Genomic DNA, 24,327 nt, shown 5'->3' with positions numbered 1-24,327 from the left:
ATAAGAATTGCTTAGGCATCATTGTTATCATTAACAAGAACTCCGAAAATATCTCCTCAATTTTGGGGCACAAAAATGGGAAAGAACTAGACCTTATAGTAGCATTTCTAAAACTGGAAACTTTGACTACTAGCATAGAAATTATGCTCTCAGACTTGGCAATTTCCCAGGAAAGCTGATGCAAAGACTCCTGGGAGTTCAAGAACTCAGAATTGGGTTTGCAGCGTAGGATGGATGGTATGTGCCCAGATCAAGTGGCCCACAATAAGTCAGAACCCAGAGTGTATACAGCACCAACTACAAACAAGAAAGACTTGCATTCTGCTCAGTTCTGTCTCTGTATATACTAAGAGGTAATGCTGGGCCACACACTTTGCTTCTCTGGGATGCAATTTCCTCATCTACAAAATAAGAGTTAATACATACCCTATTCCTTAATAATTCCCCCCAAATTTTTGAGCTTCAAGTAGGTAGGATGGTATATGTGAACTTTAAATCAAAAAGGCAATATGAATAATTCATTATCAATCTTTGTCCCCCAAAATTCATCAGAATCACAGTAATAAACCAGCTGTTGAACCAATGTCAAAGAAACAAGCAAATAAAATATGATTATCATTAAGATGTTTAAGTGTCAATACCCAACTCAGGCATCGCCGTTTCTGCAGACCCATTCCTGACTCTCTACCCCATGCCATTCTTTCCCGGGACAAAAGATACTTGTCCTCGGTGTTGCTGCTATTTTTCGTAGTTACTTCTTTGTTGCACATACTCCCAAGGAATTATAGTTATTTGTTTGCTTGTCTGTCACCCCTGCTAGACTGTGAGTCATTGCAGGCTGGAGCCATATCTGTAGCCCAGCTGTGACCTGGCTCAGTGCCTCCCACATAACCCTGCTGTAGGTGTCGCAGAAGGTGAGCGGAACGGAAAGCCGCCTGACCCGTGTTCTTTTCTCAACTCTGCACCTCATCAATGCCATGAGCTTGCACAGATCCCTTTTCTTCTGTGAAACAATGACAATAGACTAACTCAAGTTTGCTAACAGCTGCGCTCCAGGCCCAGTCTAGCCCCCAGACATGGCTTTTGGCCTGATAGCAGTTGGCATCCATAGTGTTAAAAAGAAAACTAAACTAATTATGAACACTTAGATATCAGAAATCACATAAAATTTTAATTTTCAGCTTCTCTTTAAAAAATGAAAAGCTCTCACAGCACTGGGCTTCCACTCTTTCTAGCCACAATTGGTGGAGCTGGCTGGTGGCTTGATCCCTAAGACAGGCTAGATGCTGTCTGGTCCACCACAGTCCCTATTCCCTCTTGGCTGAGTCACTCATTCCATTCAAGTTTTCTAAATGTATTCTAGCCCCAATAACATCATTCTCGGTCTACAGGAATCCTCTCCCAAACAGATACAAACACACACTCACCCGCACAGGCACACGTTTCTTACCACAGAAACAGGAAGCTCTGAAGCCCACTGATGCTACCATACTACTCACTATCTTCGTTTCAGGCTGAAATCCTTAGTAATTAATGAATAAAAGGAAGGGATATCAAATACAGGAAAAAACAGGAAGGAGGAGGAAGAGAGTGAAGCTTTAGCTACAAAGAGTGCTACCAGACATATCATGATATCATGTGAGGAAAATTAGATAGTTTTAGAGTGCCAGATTTTCCATCCAGCAAAGCAATCATTTTGTCTATGATCCTGAAAACATACATAATAGCTGATGTGAAAAACTGGAAGTTAATCGTCAGAAATTATTGTGGCTTTGGGTGTCACTCCCACTGCGGTTCTCTCCCTCCTGCTCCCCATGGCCTTCTTGCAAGGACCTGCAACTAGCAATTTGAAATTTACACACCTTCACAGATGGGTTGCCCCCGTCTGTAGCATATCCATAACTTCCCAAGGCAAAGCTGCCATTACTTACAGTATAATCAGTGGCACAGCGGGTGTAAGAGGAGGAGAGACGTAGGTACATATTACTAAGAAGCCTGATGAGTCCAACATACTGATTGCCTCTAACAAGTGCTGCCCCAGGAAATTTAAAACAGCACATTTCAACGTGCATGGCACACATATTCTACACCCACGGTGGTTTTTGACTGGACAGATCAACAACAGCCCAGCCTGCATTTTCTCTCCAGCTTCCTCTATACTCTGGCTAGATCAGTTACGGCACAGAGCCCAGCATAAGCTCTGTCTTCTGAATCTTCAGCCCGTCACTTACACAATTACCTGCATCCCCAAATTCCCAGGGCTTCCCCCTTCCCCCAAACTTCAAGTTGGTAACTGTAAGAAAAAAAAAATTATTAAACATGCTGTATATTAGTATTCTTATCCGACACCATGGTGTTTTGAAACTAATCCATCAGCTAATGAAGAGCAGGAAAGTCTTATTTTATAATTTTGTTTTATTAGAATCTGTGCTTTGGGGGTGGGAGATTTTCATAAGAAACTTGATACCAAGCACAATCAAATTGCTAACTGTTCCACTCTCTCCCAAAATATTCAAAGTGTAGTTTTCAGTCAGTGTCTCCATCTCATGAACACTGTTCTCAAAGGTGATAGGCCTGTAAAAATCTTAACATCTCTGGATTTCCTCAACTGCAAAACAAAACACATGAATTAACCTCTAAAGCAATGTTTCTCAAATTTTAACATGTGACTGAATCACCTGAACATCCTTCTAAAATACAGATTTTAAATCAGTAAGTTTAGAGTGGGCCTGACATTCTGCAGTCCTAACAAGCTTCCGGATGCTGCTAATAACTGTTGGACCAGGGACCACATTCTAAGAGCAAGATGCTGAAGTACTGGTTCTCAAACTTGGCTACAAATTGGATCACCTAGGAAGAAAAGCTAACAATGACCGGTGCCACCCCTAGGACCTGTTTTAATTGAATGGTTGTGTTTGAGGATGAGTTTTTTAAGTTCCCCCGGGTGATTATAATGCACAGCAAAGTTTGAGAACCTCTGCTCTCTTCCTTAAAAGTTTAAAATCATGCCCTTTATTTTTTAATCACATTACATTTATACAGTGAAATTCCTCACAGCTATTATCTCATGACAACCCAGAGAGATAAGCAAGGCAAACACTATTAACTTTGATTTACAAGTGAGATAACCAACCACCCAAGAATCAGGTGACTTAATTAATAGCATACAGCTAATAGCAGACCTTCTGCTACTGGAACACAGTTATCCTGATACCCAACCTGTGTTTTCCCCAGACTGCTTCATACTAGCTTGTACATACCAATAATTACAAGCAAAGAAAGAAAAAGATGGCAGCTTTTCTGCCCCAAATTCCACTAAGAATGATATGAATGGCAATATAACAGAGAAATGCGTGCAACTAGTAAAACAATCAAAGGTATAATTGGTGGAGGAGCTAATTGGTTGCTCTGGATGCACAATAAGGTTGCTAAGGTTATGTCAGCAGGACCAGTCATTACATGTCAAGTGAGCACAGCAAGATGGATTAACTAACTCAGTACTCGGAACACAACAAAATGTACTGGCGGGCGGGCAGGGTGCGCCATAACTTATCCTGGGCAAGAGACCAGACAGTCTGCCATCTGATGAAACTAATAACTCATTAGAACTTATTGAGATAGCCATCCCACCTCTACACATTTGCAAAACCTACACAGAAACAAAACAAACTTAAGAGTTCTGATATCAGAACTAAGACAAATGTAGAAATTAAGGAAGAGGTGGAAAGAAAAATAATGACATATTTAAACCTTACTATGGATCAGCCATTTGTATGAATTTTCATGAAAGGTAAGTTTTATTATTCCCATTTTATAGAGAGAAAAGTGACTCACAGAGTCCTTTACACCAAGTTACACACTTCAAAGTCAAAGCTGAGTTTAAGCCTAAATCTGTCTGATTTCAACTCCCCGTGTCTGTTCAGCTATTTCTCACTGATTCCTACACACACATTCAACAATCCTCAGGTTAACTACCATTCTTCCCCAAATCTTCATCTTGTCTATACAGCAGGAATAAAATGCTATTATAATGTCACACCTCTTTGCTCCATCCCTCTGAGGGAAAATGAAAGCGCTATTTATGGGTAGATAAGCTGGCCAAAACAAAAACAAAAACAAAAAACATCCACTGACTTTTTTGCCTTTTGGTTTTGCAAAGGTGAAGCCCAAATTCTTTTCAACAACAGAAGTTGCAAAATAGCAGCCTAAGCTCAGATCCAGCGTGCAGACATGTCTAGTTAAAATATACAGTACTGATCCTCATAGTGTTTTTAAAATTTTAGAATTTAACAAACCAAAAAGCAACAACATTTAAATACATTAACACTTGGAAATATGGATTTCTGGTGTGTTTCAAAAATGCTGGGAGGGTTGGGAACACCAGCACCATGCTCTCTTATAGTATAATGAGCACAGCTGAAGTATGTGCTCTCCATTTGCCACGGTCCCATCTTTCCCTATTCACTATTTGTGTCAGATGACAATTGTCATCACACTTAAGATGACACTATTAAAGGCTGAATAATAAAACATACACCAAAAGGTCTACCCATTTATTTCAAGAAAAACTGAGGATAGCATACTTTTTCTTCTATCTAGCCCATATCATCCATTTACATTTAACAGGTTTCAAAGATATCTGAGTTTGTAAATCCTGCCCTTCAGGAATAGGTGGGTTGAGAAAACTAGATGCTAAACTCTTCTACCTAATAATATAAAAGGCCTTCTTAAATGGAGGTAGTGTTGCATTGAGAATGAGGTTATGGATTTACTGGGGCATGAACTGGAGCCTAGAGGTAAATAGAAAAAAAAATTAATTTTTAAACGCTTTTATTTATTTATTTTTAGAGAGAGAAAGAAAGAGCGTGAACAGGAGAGGAACAGAGAGAAGGAAGAGACAGGATCCCAAGCAGGCTATGCTCTGTCAGCATGCAGCCCGCAATGGGGCTCAATCTCATGAACCGTAAGATCATGACCTGAACCAAAATGAAGAGTTGGATACTTAACCAATGGAGCCACCCAGGAGACCCCAAATAGAAAATTTTTTATTGTTCCTTTTTCTTTGCAGCTCAAGAGAAAGTTGGGTGTCACAGTGCTGAACAGGAGAATCCTAGCCAAAGGACTCACCTTGTTAAGATAAAGATGGCCACTGGGTTGGCAAAGGAGAAGCAAAACCAGGCACAGGCACTCTATGGAGGAATATGGCCTATAACTCTAGGAGTTATAATATGCACAGTCTGGTTTAAAATTTTTTCTGTGTTGTAATTTTCTAAGTAGTCTGCAGTCCTTCAGCAGAGTTTGTAAAATGTTGGAATCTACATTTGTGCTACAGAGAATCAGATGCAGGGTGTGTGTTCACATACGGAACAGAATCAGAAGGGAATATGGCAGCAGCCTGGAGAACCTTGCCACAAGACTCCCAAATGGGACTTGAGAGAGCCAGAACAAAGTCTGAGGCTGCAGGCATCCCCCAAAATAGGATTTGGAGAATATGTATGTGATCCTCGGGAATTCCCAGATTCGTAGGGGATAAAAACCTAAAGACAAGCCTTCCTGTGGTTATATTGACTGTGAGGAGCTATACTATTTCAATGCATTTCAATGTACCAGGAATTTCAATTTCAATGCAAAGGGAAATGTGGCCCTAACACCTAGGGAACTTGGGAAAACTGGTTTACTAATGAAGATAGTGAACAGTAATACCTGTTCAATGCAACACTGCCTCCATTTAAGAAGGCCCTTTACATTATTAGGTAGAAGAGTTTAGCATCTAGTTTTCTCAACCCACCTATTCCTGAAGAGCAGGATTTACAAACATTTCTATGGAATGCCTCCAACCCCGCTTATGTAGAAAACAATTCATAATAAATAAAAAGGAATAAAAATAATGAATAACATTAGATGTAGCTATGCCTTCTTAACAGGTTTTAAATTTTTTTCCAGACACATAATCAAAATACCCAAAAACTGAAAAGCAAATCAGTGTTTATGGGGTAAAAGTGTGCCTAGAGTTCCGAGTAAACATTTGAACCTATACAGATCATATGATTCATTTATCTTTGGCCCCTATATATCCAGCACCCAGGTGTTTCACACATAATAGGAACTCTTCATTTTAAATGAAAAAGGTTTTGGGGCGCCTGGGTGGCGCAGTCGGTTAAGCGTCCGACTTCAGCCAGGTCACGATCTCGCGGTCCGTGAGTTCGAGCCCCGCGTCGGGCTCTGGGCTGATGGCTCAGAGCCTGGAGCCTGTTTCCGATTCTGTGTCTCCCTCTCTCTGACCCTCCCCCGTTCATGCTCTGTCTCTCTCTGTCCCAAAAATAAATAAACGTTGAAAAAAAAAATTTAAAAAAAAAAATGAAAAAGGTTTTAAAGAGTCTGAGGAAGAGATTTGAAAGTTAAGTTAGCCATTCACAAAACAATAATCAGAAGAATTCTGACATGGTATTTCTGAAATGTCCCCAACAAGTCACAATTACCATTAAATGAAATGTGGGTGCTGGGCGATAAGCTAAGTTTTTCATCGGCTGAAAATTTAGCACTCATACTAGGTACTTCTTTGTCCCACACAATCCTCAGTAACCCTAGGATGCAAATATTATTCCACTTATCAACTATTACATGATAAAGACCGTTGTGTCCTTCTGTGTTCAAAATACAAATGTACTTGCAACACCAAGAGCAAACCATGGAGAAAAGATACAAAAGGTAGAAAACAGCTATTCATGACCCATTACTAAAGAAATCAAAAGATCTGTTCCTCCTACTTGTTTGCTTTTTTGGAAGACTCATACTGGTCAAAGCAATAATTATTGATAAATGAGCTTCAAAGTCATCCTTTGGCACAACAGATCAAGAATAACATCTGTGTAAATGTAATATCACAACATAAACACTCAAAGCCACAGAGAAGAAAATAATGCTGTTTGGTTTGGTTTCATTTAGGGGAGCTTATTATATATTTTTTTGAACAAGCCGTTCTCTCTATAAAACTCAGCTAGCAAATCTGCCTTGCCTATTATCATTGTGAGGATAATGTAGCAAACAGATGGAGGGTTTCATACAATTTGTTGAACTAAATTTAACAGGTTTGGCTGTGAGTGTTAACTTATTTTTATATTCTATTTGTGCTATGTTTGTAATAGATGCACACACATGAATAAAAACAGAAAATCTGTACACACAGTACAGCTGGTTTGATAATGTTTTCATTTTAGCATCACATACTCCTAATTAGAAGGCTTTATATTTGGCCACCAAGAAATGCTGGCTGCAGGGCTGCTTGTATGGCATTCACATGACAAGAAAATCTTCATCAATACTGTAGGAACCTTTGAATCCTTTCTCCACCTATGATACCATGTGTGAAAGGGACTAGGACAGATTCATTAAATTAATAATGACCTACTAAATAAAAGAACAATTGAGTAGTACACCACAAAATTTAATAGGTGGAGTTCATTTGGCCCAGAGGCCCAAGCAGGAATGTGTCTATGACAGATAAAACATGGAGCACTATGTCAAAAATATGAGCCAAGAAAATTGAGTGTCATTAAATGTTAAAGGATAGCAAGAATCTTCAAACTTCAGCTCAACTTTACAATTCAAACTCTACTGTTAAGGAGGCTTTCATTTTATCAACACAAGGAACCAATTGGAACATAATTGAGAAACCATTTAGGCAATATCCTTCTAAAATTGGTTATTAACTCCAGTTGCCCTGTGATCATATTTCTTAATTTATCGAAATAGCAAGATGGAAACTATAAAAGTAATATATGTCATAGTACCTAGAAATGAAGAGTGCTGGTCCTCAGAAACCTCTCCTCTATACTGAAAAGCAAACTGTGGGTCCGTGCACAGGAAGATAGAGGCACATTCATATACACACCAAAATAGATCCAAGCAAGGAAAAAATGGCAAGGCACAGCTCCACATTCAGAATCTTAGATTCTCCAGAAATATAAAATATGATATGTAGATGTCTGGCTAAAGAAAAGGCCTTTTAAACTTCTTTAAATCAAATGGTCCTTTATTTAAGCGGGCTTCGCCCTCTAGTAAATTGCAGTGTATTTGGATGTTTGAAGGAATTTCTACAATTAGGAAACAGGGCCTGAGCCCCACTTGCCCTCAATTAAAGTCCCCACTCTCCTTGTCAAAGCTTCCCAGTGCCTCCTCCTCTTACGCTTCACAGAGCAAAGAGAGGTGAAAGAGTCACTGATTTTAATTGTACCAGCCTTTCCCCAGGCACAAGTCTTAGCAAGACTTTTATTTAAAAGAGATACGACACCATCTCATTCACCTGGCATGTTCTCTTAAGCGATATCTGCTTGAATAAAAATAGTATCTAAACAACGTTAAATTAATGGTATGGATCAGATATGAACCACCTAAAGTCTATGCTCCCTAAAGTTGATTGGAACTTAAATATTTTAGCAGTTTCTGAAGCAAACCAGTATCTGTTACAAAGTAAAGAAAGTGTTTAAAAAAATAACCACAGATGTAGTGATGATGCATGGACAGGAGATAGAGAGAAAACAAAATATAGCCTGAAAATAAAACAAAATAGAAACTTACTCAATAAATTCATCATTATAGCCATACAAAAAAAAAAAACCTAGTACATTCCATCAAGCTTATATCTGTCTCTGTACAGTAAGAATATACCCTTCCATCAATCAACGGCCAGTATCCTCACTTTATGAAGTATAAAACTCCCAGAATGTTATTTTTAAGGTATTTAAGTTGGCAATCTTTGTTTCATTCTAGTTATAATAAATAACACTTTTGTTGAATTAGCGTCTGTTTAGAGACCAAGATTTTTTACTGAAATCAAGTTCAATCAGCATGTTAACCTTCAATGATGTTTTTTGTTGAGATTTCCTCTATGTAATATTACAAGTATTTTATATTTTTAAAATTCTCTTCTAAAAAAATACCTTCCTAACAACCATTGTTCTTCAAATCAATGTTAGTACCAAAAATAAAAGACCTTCACTGTCCATATCCTTCATTTTTCTCCCTAGTTCTTACTAAGAATCCTTAGGAGGGATTTTCTTTTTTTGTTGTTGTTTAATTCTCAGAATTTCTTTAATTGTTCAATTTTCTAAAATATTCTTTATGCCTTTAAGTGTCTGATTCTGTCTTCAGACATTAAAGACTTCAGGTGCTTTTTTCCTAACTTGTACCTTGCTCAGTATTGGGCACGTTGGGAAAATAAAAAAGACAGAATCCATCATTCCTGTCCTGTATTTTATTTTATTTTATTCTTATTGAAGTATAATTGGCATACAATATCCTATTAGTTTCAGGTGTACATCACAGGGATTCAATATTTTTATATATTATGAAGTGATCCCCACAATAAGTCTAGTTACCATCTGTCACCATACAAAGTTATTACAATATTATTGACTACAGTACCTATGCTGTACATTGCTTCTCCATGACTTATTTATTTTATAACTGGAAATCCATGCCTCTTTATCCCTTTCCTATTTTGCCCACACCCCAATCCCTTGTTTTGAAAGCTTACTATTAGAGACCCAAAATTTGAAAATTTTATTTCTAGCTGAAGACACAAGACATATGTAGAAATGATAGCGAAATGTTTGTCATCAACTTCATGTGTAGCATAGATTGAGCATATTACAGAAATTTCTAGAAGAAAAACACAACTTCTCAGCCTCTCTTTTGAAACCTGTATTTCCAAGTGCCATCTAGATAAAACATAGGTCAAATTCAGCATGTTTCAAAAAAATAATAATTTCTACTACTTTCTATTATTGTGTCAGTTTTCTATAATAGTAATCATTCTAATTGTAATTCACCAGTTCAGTTTTCTACAAGCAGCCCTTAAGACTGTCGCTCTCATTCTCCATATCCGATCCATGTTTGATTCTAGCTTCTAAATACTTCTCAATTCTGTCCCTACTGCCTCTCTCCTGTTCCCACAGTGACTGCTTCAGTGAAGGAAACAATTTTATCTCATTTGGACCATTGCTTCCATTCCCTAATGCATTACACTTCCTGCCCATTCACTACCAGAAGAATCTTTCTAAAATATACATCTCAACAAAAAATAGCCCACTGATGTTTCCTTCTGGATTAAAGGTTAAGTGTAAATCCCCTCCCCCCCCCTTTTTTTCATTTCAGCCCCTAGGATCTGTCTCAGTGTGACCACAGCCTTCCTTTTCAGCCCTGCCCCAGCCTCCATTCACTTGCACCCTAACTCCAGTCTCATGGACATTCCCTGAACACCTCAAGCTTTTTCACACTCCAAGCCTCTACTCATTCTGCTACTTTTGTCAATAATGCCCTTTCCTCATTTGCCTCGAATCCCTGCCAGACCCAGTTCCTGTGAGAAACCTTTCACAAATCTTGGGGAATCAGTCGCCCCACCTTGCTTACCTTCCAAAATACTGTGTTCTCATGTCTCTATTACAGAATTTTCACACATATTTAAATATGTAAATATTTAATAATTTAGTAAATAATTTAAGTACATTTAGGTAAATGATTTACTTACTTTTTAAAGTTTATTTATTTATTTTGAGGGGAGAGGGGCAGAGAGAAAGGAGAGAGAGAATCCCAAGCAGGCTCCGCATTGTCAGCACAGAGGCTGTCACAGGGCTCAGTCTCACAAACTGTGAGATCACGACCTGAGCCAAGATCAAGAGTCAGACACTTAACTGTCTGAGCCACCCAGGTGCTCCTAAATAATTTATTCATATAACTATCTCTTGAACCCCTGAAATACATAAAGTTTGGACATTCATCTTTAAGTCACCAGTATCTACCACTGTGTTTGGCATAGTAGCTAGCCAACAAATGTTGAATAAATATGTTAGAGAGGGCACTTATAGAGGAAGTGGGACTTCAAGCTTTGCCTGAAGAAATGAAATACATAGCCTGTTGAAGAGTCCACAAATACTCAGGCCTCATCAGAATGAACCCTATTATAAGAAATGGTTCATCCAAAGTCTTTTCTATGTACCAGCTTAAAATATCAGTGCTTTGCTGGGTTGATTATAAATAATTTTCTTCCTCTGAATAACAGCCAGTCATCAGATATATTGGATAAGAAGAGAACTGAATTCCTCACAGATCATTATATCTGTTACCAAGTAGAAATTATCCTTCAAATGCTCCATCTATAACCTTACCAACTACAGAAAGAAACCACTGGATTTACACAACTTTCATCAAAGAGTAAACTAATATAACACTCAGAAGAGCCAAAGGAGCTTGGACAGACAAAAAGGAAGACAGGTGAATATGTGGCATATTTCTCATTTTCCTGAGAATTCAAAGAACATGCTTTTACTCATTAATTTACTTTTGACCAATTGAACACCATCTCTATTTCACCTAAGCTCTTTCAACACACACAACTTGGGGTGGGGGTGGGGATTGGAGAGAAAATATTTCATAATTAGACAATGCAATGAATATTTTGGGGGTGGCTGTGGGCATTTGTTGCAATGATATATAAGTACAGATATTAATCTTATAGAGGTAACAAAGGTTTGATTTTCATGTTTGTACCCTAGAAAGTTGTGCTCTTGGTCATTGAGTTTCCACCTCTAAAGTATATTTGGAACTTGAACAGAGATTGTATGTATCTTTTCTATCTCAAATCTCTAATTTTACCTAGATCAATGGACCTCTTGGGATCCCAGAGACTATAGGAAAATCTGTCAAGTCAAAACTACTTTCATATTAATAACAAGATGCCTGTACACTGGTATTTTCCATAGTAACACTGCAACGGACTAAATGCAGTTGCAGATATAAAAATCCAGATGTCTTTGTGCCAGACATTAGAGATTTGTAAAAGTAACTCCACTTTCTCTAAATACTCTTGTTTTGGAAACAGTTATTTTGCATAAAAATGTTATTTATGGTGTGCCTAGGTGGCTCAGATGGTTAAGCATACAACTCAATTTTGGCTTGGGTCATGACTGCACTATTCACGAGTTCAAGCCCCATGTCAGGCTCTGTGCTGATGGTGAAGAGCCTGCTTGGGATTCTCTTTCCCTCTCTCTCTGCCCCTCATGCGCTCTCTCTCTCTCTCTCAAAATAAATAAACTCAAAAATAAAAATTAAAAAAAGATGTTATTTATGAATAGTGTATAACAGGTTTGGTTTTTAATGAATTAATGAGTAAATTTTCTTAAAATTATCAGCTTTTGTTTTTTAATTTGACAGAGCATGAGAGAGCAGGGGAGGGGGTAGATAATTTTTTTAAGCTAAAGGAGTTTGTTTTTTTAATGTTTATTTATTTATCTTGAGAGAGAAAGACAGAGAGCATGGGGGAGGGCCAGAGAGAGAATCCAAGCAGGCTCTACACTGTCAGCAAAGAGCCTGATGATGGGCTCAAACTCACAAACCATGAGATCATGACCTCAGCCAAATTCAAGAGTCGGATGCTTAACCGACTGAGCCACCCAGGTGCCTAGAAAGAGAGAAAATCTTAAGCAGGCTCCACACTCAGTGCAGAGCCTGAAGTGGAGCTCGATCCCACAGTCCTGAGATCATGACCTGAACCGAAATCATGAGTTGGATGCTCAACTGACTGAGCCACCCAGATGCTCCTAAAATTATCAGCTTTAATTTCTAATATGGTACTGATAGCTATAAGCCACATAAACACAAGCTCTCCGGGATCCTCAGTAATTTTTAAGAGTGTTAAAGCATCTTCAGATTCAAAAAATTGAGAACTGCTGATTTAGATAAAACATTGAGCTAATCAGTGGTAAAACTGGCAGCTCTGGTATCCAAGCCAAACTATTCAAATTACTCCTGAAATACTGTCAATGGAGTTTCTTAAAAGACCTGATCTGAGGATTTGACTCTTCCACTAACTTACTGGCTAACTTCTATGATATCAATTAGTTGTTTGTGTTTCCATTTTTTTTTTAATCTGTAAAATGAACTAATACTTATGGAATGTTACTAAGTAACCAGGATTATTCTAAATGCTTCATAGGTACTAATAACTTAATCCTCACAGCAACCCTATGAAGAATGTACTACTTTACTATCCCCATTGTACACAGAATAAAATGGAAGCAGAGGAAGATAAAATAATTTATCCAAGGTCATACACTTGAAAAGCTTTAGAACTGGGGTTTGCAGCCCTATAATATGGGTTATTAGACCTCTTTAAGCACTATGTAATATGACAGTTTCCCAAACACTACAAGTCATATACACTGAATGTTCATCTCCTTTGGCTTTGTACAATCTGCACCCCTAGGCTGTTTGTCTTTTAGTTTTGACTTAAGTCCCTTCTTGTAAATTCTTTCTCTAATGCTATTTTCCAAACATGGGCCATTGGGTATATACAAATAAGATCATCACATTACTCCAGACGTTTATGCTAAGTCTCCCAATTTGTAAAATTCCAAACAGACCAAATAAAACAAGTCTATGCACTGAATATGACTCATAGGCTATCAGTGTGCAAACTCTAATATAACAGGAACTAATTCTTTCACTTCACGAAATATTACAGTATCATACTTTATGTGATTTTTAACCAAAAATGTTGGAGAAATTATGTGATTATAAAAAGAATTAACAATACTCTAACTACCACTTCACAGAATGAAACTACTTGAACAGACAGGAACTATCCAGAGAACATATTATTTACAATACTGACTTACCAAATCCATGGAAAAGCTGAATGCTAAGTGGCTGGAAAAGTACAAAGAGAAAGTGGCAGAAGGAAGGAAAAGCAGATCACACCAATCCCCAACTCAAAAAAGCCACCCCAGTGGCTTCCAAGTGTAGCTGGAATAAAATCCAAACTCCCAATCACAGTCTTCAAGACCCTGCACAATCTTCCCCTAATCTCTGCACTGTGGCATGCAGGCTTCTTTTCTGTTTTTTCAGTATGTTACAGTTGAGCTCTGACCAATGTAGAGGTCAGGGGCACTGACCCCTTGTGCAGTTGAAAATCCACATACAAGTTTTGGCTCAACCAAAACTTAACTACTAATAGCCTACTGTTAATGGGGAGGCTTATGTTAACATGAAGAGTCAATTAACATGTATTTTGTATGCTATGTGTATTATAAGATGTATTCTTACAATAAAGTAAGATAGAGAAAAGAAAAGGTTATTAAGAAAGTCATAAGGAAGGGGCACCTGGGTGGCTCAGTCAGTTAAGCGTCTGACTCTTCATTTCAGTTCAGGTGATGATCTCATGGTTAGTGAGTTCAAGCCCTGCATTGGGTTCTGTGCTGACAGCACGCAGCCTGCTTGGGATTCTCTCTCTCTACCCCTCCCCTGCTTGCTTTCTATCCTATCTCTCTCAAAATAAATAAAAAATAAACTTAAAAAAAAAATAAAATCATAAGGAAGAGAAAATACATTTATAATAGTATGCTGCATTTATTGAAAGAAATCGACATATAAGTGGTTCCCCATAGTCCATACCCATGTGTTCAAGGTTAACTGTTAATCCTACTTCGGGGTCTCTGGATTATGGTTCCCTCTGCCTTGGAGTTCTCTTTTTTCCAAATCTTCAGCTTAAAGTCATTTCCTTAAAAAGGCTACTCTACTACTCTATAAAATTAGTCCTACTCTATAAAGACTACTCTATAAAATTAGTCCTGCCAGTCCCATTCCCCACATTACAATACTCATCTCATTATCTTTTAGAATTGATATGTAATAGCTATAAAATGTCTTGTATGTTTATTGGTTTACCTATTTATCTTATGTCTTCTCCCACCATACAGTACACAAACATCAGAGAACCTACCTGTCTTCTATTTCCAACAATGCCTAACATCTAGAAAGCACTTAATAAATATTGTTGAATAAATAAAAGACTCTAAATATGTACTGGTTGTGCATCATCAGGTTCATATATGTACAGAACCATTGTAGAAAGATATTGTCCATCCCTCTAGGATTAATTTCTTTCTTCTTATTGCTCAAAGTAAGGTGAGTTACTGAAGCCAGTTTCCCTGGAACATTAGAAAAATTAGCTAGAGAGATGAGATATTGAGAGACAAGGTCTAATAGATACTCTGACTGAACTCAGTTGAAAGCCTTTAGATGCATTATTGATTATGCAGCCATTCAGCCTCTTGCTGTTTGCACATCAGCATTTGCATCAAGGAATCAACTCTAGTTGGATCTATCTAAAACCATCCGAACAGAAGTCATTTATTCCAGCAATTAAAAACAAATACGGTCGTGAGGTTCCTGCAAAAAATAAAAGGGTATTTATTAAGTACACTACCTTAAGGAGTTCTATTAAATTGTATTCTTGAGTGATCCTTAGATATATAGCACATTAATTAATATTGGGCCACCTTTTATTAGGAATTGATGTTTCTCATGCATGTCAGTGCACAGTAGATAATTTGAACGAAAATATGTTGGCTAAAGAAAGAGTGAGCTAATAGCAGCTTTTGATCTGGGAAATTTGCCAATCTTGATAGCATCAAATGTGCATAGTATATTAAGGAAAGTTCTTATCTCTCTGTATTTAACTTCTTTATTAAGAACTTTCCCATACAATCTGTAGACAGATTTGACCAAAGAAATAAGATAGTAAAATGTCTTCTTCACTTTTAAACTCACAAATAGACCTTCTACCTTGAAGGATTAACTTTCCTGGCCATTTGATGATGCATAATATCTCTTTGAAAGTAAATGTTTCTGAGATAACTCTACAGGGTGTGAGTCTTACAGCTCACTAGAGTATACTTTCTAAAGTATACGTTTTATAAAGACAACCTTCAAGAAAACATTGTATGACCTTAGATTTGCCCATACACTAGAGATCCACTACCACCGGTCTACAGTACCTACTCTATGAAAGAAATTACATCTTCTACTTCTTAATGACTGAATCCAGAAATCTTTATTTCATCTACTTCCTTGTGCTCATAACCAACTACCTCTCTTCTTTAAACTGCTGAGATCCAGCACATTCCAACTCTTCATTGACCCTCATTCCAAGTTTTCACTGATCCTCCCAAGCTCATTTTTGGCTTCCAGATCTGCCCTTTAACCTTGTAACAATTTTTAGAAGTGGGATATGGCAAACAAATATCAATATAGTACAAGGAAATGATCACTCCTGTACACAAGAAAGTCTCTATCTATATTTGGGTTTTATGTCATTTATATTTCAGAGTAGTATTCTGAAGTTTATATAGCACAGTTACATTCATTCATTGATTTTATCATACTGTGATAATGACTAGACAGTTGTATTAGGTGTATTAGTCAAAGTTCTCCAGAGAAATAGAACCAGTACTGTGTGTGTGAGTGTATGTGTATGTTTGTGTGTGTGTGTGTGTGTGTGTGTGTGTGTGTGTGTGTGTGTAAGAGAGAGACAGACAGAGACAGAGATTTTTAAAAATTGGCTCACACAATTATGGAGGCTGGCAAGTCCAAAATCTTCAGGGCTGGAGAACTAGGAAAAAGTTGATGCTGTAGTCCCAAGCCTAAATGCAATCTGGAGGCAGAGTTCCTTCTTTTTTGGGGGACCTCAATCTTTTCCCTTACTTTTAACTGTTGGGATAAGGCCCACCCACATTATCAAGTTTATTGATTTCAATGGTAGTCACATCTTAAAAAATGCCTTCATGGTCAACACTAACATGGGTGTTTAACCAAAAACAGGGTACCACGGCCTACCCAAGTTGACACATAAAATTAATCATTGCAATATTATTAGTTAACTAATATTATTCAGCACTAAAAAAAAAACAAGCTATCAAGCCATGAAAAGACATGGAAGAAACTTCAATGCATATTACTAATTAGTATTATTATTAATTTAATATTATTGCAAGTGTACAGATAAGGAGATAAGTTTTGTAAGACTTAATCTAACCAAAGTAATCAGCTACCACATATTGGCCCTCACACTAGAAACCAGATGTTTTTACTCCTCATCACATGCACATTCCACCAGTTATATTACCTCTTACACTACTGCAGTAGCTTTCAATTTTTGTGGAAGTAAGTTTTAAATTACCTCCAATGAGAGACCCAGAATCCAAACAATATTTAGCTCTGACTTCATGGCCAAAACCTCAAACCTGCCCAATGTCAAGAGCATAAAACTCCCTTTGAGGGGGTGAATGCTGACACATATAATATGAGCCTTCAAGGGTAGTCTAAGACATCAATTTTAGAATGTCACTCCAGAGAGTACTTCAGAATTCACAAAAGCTACTTCACCTTTCAACATGAATTTCCAAATTCCAGAAGTATTTCTCAGCACACAGAGCCAGACAGCACAGAACATAAAATTTTACATCAAAAATGAACCCTGAGGTAAAAGACAATGTCAAGAGAATGAATGAGAAGACAAGCCACAGATTGGGAGAAATATTTGCAGAAGACACATCTGATAAAAGACTATTATCCAAAGTATACAAAGAACTCTAAAAACTCAACAATAAGAAAACAACCTGATTAAAAAATGGACCAAAGACTGTAACCTCACCAAAGAAGATAGCTGATGGAAAATAAACATATGAAAAGATGCCCAACACCACATTGTCATTAGAGAAATACAAATTAAAATAACAATGAGGTAGCACTACACACCTATTAGAAAAGCTATGGGGCGCCTGGGTGGCTCAGTCGGTTAAGCGTCTGACTTCAGCCAGGTCACGATCTCGCGGTCAGGGAGTTCGAGCCCCGCATCGGGCTCTGGGCTGATGGCTCAGAGCCTGGAGCCTGTTTCCGATTCTGTGTCTCCCTCTCTCTCTGCCCCTCCCCTGTTCATGCTCTGTCTCTCTCTGTCCCCAAAATAAATAAACGTTGAAAAAAAAAAAAAAGAAAAAAAAGAAAAGAAAAGCTTTGGCCCAGAACACTGACAACACCAAAGGCTTAGAAGGATGTAGACTAACAGAAATATTCTAGAACCACAACTTTAGCTGTCTGTTTGTAACTAAATGTCTACATGGTCTTTCCACTCAGATTTTGAAACCAACCTTTATATTTAACTTGTCCAGAATCCAACACATGATCTCTTTCCCTGCCAAACCTGACCCTCATAATGAATGGCACCATCATCCATCTATCTACTCAAGCCTTGAAATTACCCTTGATACCTTTCTCTCTTCCACTTTGATACCATGTAACCAATCATAAGGTCTTGCCAATTTTACCTTCTAAATAACTCTTACATTTTTCCCCTTTTTTCCATTTCCAGTGTTGCCTGCCATCTCAGTCCAAACTACCATCATACATCAACTGGACTATTTCTCTCACTGTTCCACTCAAATCCTTTCTGGCCCCCCACCCATCGCAGTCAATCTGAATAAACTTTATAATTGCAAATATAATTGTGTCATTCCTCCCATAGTCAACTATGACTTCCTAATAGATCTTTCTTCAACCTCCAAGACCATGACACTTTATATGGCACTGTCTCTCCTCATAATAGTTTTTTCAATCTTACACTATTTGTGTGATTATTTTATTAACACCTAAATAGAATCCATATATGCTCTTTGACCACCATAATACACCAAGTATACATGGATTCAAAAAAAAATTCAATGTATATTCTTAAATGAATATATACATATTTAATAGAATGAGACCTCTAAGAAATATTAATCTTGCATCTTGATTCCCTCCCAAATGGTCTAATATTGCAGAAATTGAAAGTCCAAATAGTTTCTAAGGTCTCTTCTTGTTTATCTAATCTGTGTTTCTAAAGGCTACTGTAAACAGCAAAGAAAACACCCCCCTCCCCCACCACAGGGAAAGTGTATATGAAAACTCTCAAGAGGATGTTAAGGGACCCTTTGGCTGATGATGAAGACACAGAGCTATATGTATTTACACAAGAGACAGGAAAAGAATGTGAGGACATGCAAGCCATATCCCCTGAAGAATTCAAAGAGAACTTCATAAAATATGAGCTTGGTTTGAGAATAAACCCAGTGAGGAAGGAAGTGACTTTCTAGGATTTTAAACAGGGAAAGCAAGAAATAGAACAATCCAAAAGAATTACAATAAGAGCAACAAGAAGGCAGGCCACTGCTTCAAGAAAGTCTAAATGAAGGATTCCCCATATTCAGAGCCATTAAGAACTAGATTGGCAGACTTTCAAGGGATCAAAAATTTGGCAGGATAAGAGAAGGAGGATTTGCCAGATTAATATACCAACCACTGACAAGAAATCTGTCTATGTTAATTAAGCATATTTATATACATGTATGTTAACAGTTCTTGTCCCATATATCAGATAATCCCAGGACAGCTAGGAGAGGAGAATATAACAGTCCTATAATATTCAATAATATAATGATATCTGGATAGTATATTAGTACACCAATATGAGTTTTTCATTTATAACCAAGTAGATACTAAAGCATAAACAGCTTTGTTTTTTAAGAACTTTTAGATAAAAAGACCTAAAAATATAGCAAACGTAGATGTTACCACATGAAAGAGGGTCCCTTCATCAATTAAATAAGATTTAATATTCCTCTGAAGTAGAATACCTAAAGTTAGGATTTTTCTTTTTGAAAAGTAAGGTATGGAGAAATCTTCTGGGTAAAAGTGTCCAACTGAGAGTACACATTTCCCCTTCCTTCTTCTCCAGAACCTCTTAAAACTATTTTGAAGGAATAAAAGAGGTGTAAATCTATAATAGAGAATTATATTCTCTAAAGTTTGAGGGAGTAAATTTTCAACAAATACCTAAGATAGAAAAGAAATAAAAGAATGTCAATAACAGAAATAGAAGGGAGAAAGTTACAGACTAGAATATTTGTGAAGAGAATTTCAGTCATTGAGGGAGTAGAATCTTGGAGTTACTGTGAAATACAAATCAGCCAATGAGTGGATGGGGTTTGGAAGTGGCCTGAAAAACTAGGGTTAATAAAACGTCTCTCTATATGAATGATCAACCCCTCACTCTCTTCTCGTACACCCTCAGTCAGGAATAGCTTCCCACCCACTCATTTTAGAGTTAAGACTACTGGTTGACTAGTACACAGGTCTACCTGTACACACGGAACTCAGAGGGCCTACCTACTTTCTCATTCTAATATATGAACAGATACCCATACATTAGAGGTCATTTGAAGAAAACTAACTACATGAAAAATAAAGGCCAAAGTGAACAAATAGAAAAACTGAATCTGAAGGAAACTGATTTAAAAAAAAATTAATCTCTCATAGATAATACTCACAAATGTTCAAGAAGACATGTGAGCTAAAAAGAAAAACAGAATGCAATGAAAAAAGCAAAAATCAGAAAATGAGAAAATGGTCTAAAAAATTAAAAGCATGATTGAAAAAAAATTAAAAGCTGAGGAATTCTTCCAGAATGTGGAACAAAAGATAGAAATAAACATATAGAGAGAATCAATCTAAAAAGTCAAACATGTGATGAATAGGAATTCTAGCGAGAACAGAGAAAACAAAGGAAAGATTATTAGCAAAATAGTAATAAATGAAAATTGCCCAAAGCTGAAGACGTAAAAATTCAAAAGGATCTAACAGACATTAACAGAGGATCCATGCTTAAACACAACTTTATGAAATTTCAAAACAAAAAGGAGAGAGAAATCTAACATCTGAGAAACAGAGGACAAACAAAACACAGCACCTACAGAGGAACAAGAGTCAGGCTACTGTCAGAGTTCTCATTAGAAGTAGCAGCAAGAAGACAGTTGGGCAAGATTTTCAAAATACCAAAAGAAAGTTTTTCAATCCTAAAAAACTACACCCTGACAAATTTTCAGATAAATGTAAAAAGAAAACAAATCATTTTCTGACATAAGGCCTCAGAAAGTTTACTTATATTCTGTAGAAGTTGCTTAAAGCTATCTCCCAGCAAAATATGAGTGAAAACCAAGAAAGATGATGTAAGACACAAAGAACAAACAACAAACCAAAAAAATACATGAAAGAAATCCCAGGGTGACAACCTACAAAGCAATCTGTGCAAATTATAACCAGAATCATTTGGATCCAGGAATATCTTCAAGACAAAAAAAAAAAAAGGTATGGATTATAAGCATTAGAAAAAGTAAACAAATAGCTATAAATCATCATAGGTATAATAAAGTAAGCATTTATTTCTTAAGGAGGAAGATGGCAATCATAAATCCTGGGTGGGAGGGAATGTATGGGAAAGAAATGGCCTAATATAAAACAAAGTAAAATAAAATATAATAATTGAGCAACTGATGGAGTCTGTGAAAGAGGTCTCTTCAATTTTATTCTTCATGTTAAGTGATAACATTGAAACTATAGAGACTGAAATGTAATCATAGCACATATTGGCTCTCCAATGAATAACACTTATATAATAGAGAGCAATACATGTAATGGTCAAGGGAACCATGGCAGAATACAAAATGGCCACAATTCTCCACCTTTCTCTATAAGCACACTACTATAACATAACTTTCTAGCAATTCCCAACAACAAGTGAAGTCTATTTCCTTTACTCTTGAATGTGGGCCAATTATGTGACTTCTTTTGCCAATAGAAAGCAGCAGAAATGACAGTGTGCCATTTCCAAGCCTAGGCCTCATGACATCTGGCCTGCTTCTGCTCTCTCTTTCAGAACCTTACCAGCAGTCATCTGAGCAAAACCAGACTAGCACTGGGTGATGAGATACACATGGCTACTCTTCCTCTTTGCCCCAACCAATATCCATCTAACCTGCAGAAGCAGGGTTACCTCAGTGCCTACAGATGCTGGAGCAAACCAGCCAAACCCCAAAGAACTACTCAGTTAAGGCCAGACCAGATTTTTGGCCCATAGAATCATGAGCTAAAGAAATAGTGCTGGTTTAAGTCACTGAAATTTTGGTGTGATTTGGTACATAACAAAAGCTAACTCAAAGGGGTGTGTGGTGACTTAGTCAGTTAAACATCTGACTCTTGATCCCAGCTCAGGTCTTGATCTCAGTGTCATTAGTTTAAGCCCTGTGTTGGCCTCCATGCTGGCCATGGAGCCTACCTTAAAAAGAAAAAAAAAAAAAGAAAAAAAAAAAAAAAAAAGAAGACAGAAATGCACTGAGCAAGACTATACTAATATAAATCATGACCACCACTTTTAGTTAGTTAACTTGCCAACATCTCAGTTTCCATACCTATAAAATATTTTGGGGGGACTAATTTATATGTGTAAAGAAATCTGAGCTATTGTATACAAAGCAATTAGAACGGTGCCTGGCACATTGTAAGCAATCAATTAGCTATTATTATTTAAAACAGACAAAACTTGAATGGTATTTATTAATTTCTAACATCTAGAGTTATGCACAAAACACAGACAACTTAACAACAGCTATAGAATGGTATGAAAATGTTAACAGTCTTGTGAAAAATGCAGCCTTCAGAGGCTGGGAGGTAGAAAAAGGAAGGAACAGGTGGAAGGAAGGGTAGGGGGTTAATATATTCATCATATAAAGTGATGAGTCTAGAGGCACTGTCTAAAACTAAAAACAAAGAAATACAACTAAAATAAGTAGAGGTTATATGAAAATGTATCTTTATAAAGGTAAAAAAATGAGAAATCGAATAGTGATATAATTTTCAAAAATTAAGAAAATGGGGAGAAATAAAGGTGGGAGATGGCATCCTCATATATCCTCAGATATCATCTATTATCTGTCATAGCAAGAAGAATGAAAAGTTTAAAGGTAAAAACTCCAGAATTTGTGCTCAATGCATATTTACTTACAGATGTAAAACAAAAAGTCCAGGTTGCCTCTACAGACTGGGATGGGAAAAGGTGGAACAATGAAAATTCTTCTATCCTATTAGTTTTCTTAACGATGTACACATAATTTTGATAATTTTTTTCTTTTTTATAAAAGAAGGTACAAAGAAGATTCCCCAAACCATCCATACTTCCTAGCTTTAGGTTTACAAAATATAATGTTTTTCAAAATCACAGTCTGGTAAAATTTTATATTCATAACCGAAAGGTTGAAAACCTTCAGGAAAGCAACTTAAAAAATTTCTTAATAAATGACTTACATCTTTGTTTGCTGGGGATTCAGAAAGTTAAAATTCTGGATCCTAAGTGAGGTGCATTTCATGCTCAAAAACTAAAAGAGAGGAAGACCCTCTCCTCTACTGCATGCTTACTTTATTGCCCCTCATTTCCTAGAAACTGTGTCATTTCTCTCCTCCCACTGGAGCCTACTTCTGTAGTATCTCCTATGTCCCATTGCTACCCCTGCCACACTACCCTTCCTCTGAAGCATAGCAAAAAGAGCATCACCTTGGAAGAAGATATCTGAGTTTAGTCCCAGCTCTGATACTTCTGCTGTATGTGGCTATGGTAAGGCTACTTCTCCTAACAGAAAAGCAATGCCTCCCTGACTCACTGTCTTTCAGAATTACATTGAATTGTATATAGTATTTGGATGTACATATAGAGAGCAAGTGATGCACCACTTTTCACAGTAATTATTTAATAAATAGGCATTTCCAGGTTACAGAAGGACAATGAAGAAGATGCAGTAACATAATCAGAACAAAAATTTTCCTTTACCTCCTGGGATCCCAAGTTCCTTTTAAGCCAGGAACATAGGGAGATTCTGGAACTCTTCATGCTGTAGTCACCAGCACCACATTGGCCTTTGCAAATCCTCTCCAAAGGCGATCCATGGACAGCTTTATCTCTGCAACAAAGTTCACATGTGGAGATGTAAAAGGTTGACTTTTTCCGAAACATTTCTGAAATCATTCCTCAGAAGGGTAAAAAGTACTGGGACATATAACATTTACTTTAAAATAGGTTCAAGGGCAGAAATTTACTTAATTTTTGTATAGTAAAAGAAATGGGCAAAGATCTCAAATGCAAGAATAGAGAAAACATTACTTGCCCAACCTGTTTGGAACAGTGGATGACTGCCAAAACAGAGACCCTCTGGTCCTTAAAAAAAGGGGTTCTTAGGGGATTGTGGTTGCAAAATCACTAATTACATCATTATGTGGGGGAAAAAAATCTACAAATTTATAATTACTAAAGTACCTGGAAAAAATACCACATACTTAATAATGGCCTGGGTGTTATAATTTGGACACTTCTAAAGCCCACTTCCCAGGGCTGCTATGTAAGAACAGTCATGATTTTAACACATTTTGCTGTAGGTTCTTATAGAAGTTCTACACTCAAAATGAAGTCAATAAGCTACTACTTTGAAAATCATTCCTTAGAGGTCTGTATTTTTTCCAAAGATTCTATCACAGACCCTGACATACAACTTATTCCCCATGAACCATTCAGATTTGCAAACAATGTTACCAATCACAATTTATCTTGTCTTCCCTAGCCATGACATGTCTTTA

General features: G+C 37.1%; 1 long non-coding RNA gene across 1 annotated transcript; it reads right to left on the bottom strand.

Moving 5' to 3' along the window:
* Window positions 1-2,395: 2,395 nt before the first annotated feature.
* Window positions 2,396-23,652, bottom strand: LOC123593063. Its single transcript, XR_006710094.1, has 2 exons — window positions 23,528-23,652; window positions 2,396-2,608 (listed from the first exon to the last, which is right to left on the bottom strand). It is a non-coding gene; the product is annotated as an uncharacterized LOC123593063 (long non-coding RNA).
* Between the last annotated feature and the right edge of the window lie 675 nt (window positions 23,653-24,327).

This window comes from Leopardus geoffroyi, chromosome D4 (genome assembly GCF_018350155.1).
Source record: "Leopardus geoffroyi isolate Oge1 chromosome D4, O.geoffroyi_Oge1_pat1.0, whole genome shotgun sequence".
NCBI classification, from domain to species: domain Eukaryota; kingdom Metazoa; phylum Chordata; class Mammalia; order Carnivora; family Felidae; genus Leopardus; species Leopardus geoffroyi.
Note: the sequence above shows the minus strand (reverse complement) of the source record. Positions and strands in the feature narration are given on the sequence as shown.